The sequence below is a fragment of the Fukomys damarensis genome, unplaced genomic scaffold (genome assembly GCF_012274545.1).
Source record: "Fukomys damarensis isolate Sample0158 unplaced genomic scaffold, DMR_v1.0_HiC HiC_scaffold_23, whole genome shotgun sequence".
NCBI lineage: Eukaryota > Metazoa > Chordata > Mammalia > Rodentia > Bathyergidae > Fukomys > Fukomys damarensis.
This window is the reverse complement of record NW_022900935.1, coordinates 45,623,737-45,625,207: the sequence shown is the minus strand read 5'-3', so window position 1 is coordinate 45,625,207 and position 1,471 is coordinate 45,623,737. Positions and strand designations below refer to the sequence as shown.

At 57.1% G+C, this 1,471-nt stretch overlaps 1 long non-coding RNA gene across 1 annotated transcript in view; it reads right to left on the bottom strand.

Annotated features, from left to right (window-relative positions):
• LOC117287360 overlaps window positions 1–1,471 on the bottom strand; it is a 10,633-nt gene that overhangs the window by 7,776 nt on the left and 1,386 nt on the right. The window lies entirely within an intron of this gene.

Below are 1,471 nucleotides of genomic sequence, written 5' to 3'. Positions count from 1 at the left end.
TGCGGGCTGTCACCTGAGGGATGTGCTAGTGTCAGGCTACAGGAGAGGTGGTAGGGCCAGGATTGGTGAAGGAGAGGGTCACCCACTTTCCCACCTGGCCCCTTGGGGGCCAATGTATGGGGTCAATGTACCAGGCCTCCACTGAAAAGGCAAAGGGATTCAGACATCAGTTCCCAGCCAGTTCTGCACATCCTATCCAGGCTCACTTCAAGGTCAGCATGAGACTGGCTGGTGCCCTGGCTGCTGAAGAGTGGGTGAGGGAGCAGAGTAGACAACAGTGATCAGCTCTGTGCCCAACTAGGGCTATGTCTGCTGGGGAGGCGGTGATGGGCTGTCCCCTCCTCTCAGTCCCTCCCTCAAAGAAGGTGCTTTCTGTGACCTGGCTTAATCTTCCAGAGGCAGGTCAAGGGGGTGACCACAGGGATGCCTGCCAGAGGCAACTCAAGAGGACAGGCTTGAGCTGCTGGGCTGGGATATCAGTCCACTTTCTAACACAACACACCAGGGAAAGAAGCCTCTCTCAGCAGCTGTTCCAAAGCCAGAGGTTTCTCAGTACTGTGTCTCTTCCTGAAGTTCCAGTTCCATACAGAACCAGGCCTGCAGGGACGGATAGGGTACAAGAGACTGACAAGTAAACCAGCTGCCCAGCTGCCCAGCCCCTACAGCAGCAAGGTGGAGGATGGGGCAGGTCCTTCTCCCCCAGACTAGATGAAATATGCTGGTGCTCACCCCATAAACTGACCCCCTTCCACAAACCTGACCCTTACTGGGATCAACTGCCCCTTCTCGCCCCACACCATGGCTCTGACACTGTCCTTGAGGAAGACATCCTGGAGTGAAATAGCTGTGTAATATCAAGAACTTACTTGCCTGACCTCTGTCACAGGCCCCTCACCTGTAAAACTGGGATAATGAAGAAACCTCATAGTAAGCAAGTACACCGACTTAGGAAGTGGACAGTAAGAGGGCAAGAACAGGGAAGTACCATCCTTAGACCCTCCATAAATCCACAATCCCACACCTTGCAAACACCCCTAACCACGGCTCCAGGCTCACAGACTCTCAAGATGAGGGCACCCCAGTGCCCCTCCACTTACCACCGGGCTGGACTCCGCCCTGCCTCACCTGGGATCCTGGCCACAAGCTTCTGTCTAGTGACACCCACTAATACCACGCCTCACTCTCATCCACTCCTCCCAAGCGGCTTTCTCTGCCCCCCGACCGGGTGAGGAGGGGATGTGCAGCTGACTCCCGCACCACCCCCAAGATGAGGGCACCCCAGTGCCCCTCCACTTACCACCGGGCTGGACTCCGCCCTGCCTCACCTGGGATCCTGGCCACAAGCTTCTGTCTAGTGACACCCACTAATACCACGCCTCACTCTCATCCACTCCTCCCAAGCGGCTTTCTCTGCCCCCCGACCGGGTGAGGAGGGGATGTGCAGCTGACTCCCGCACCACCCCCCACCCCC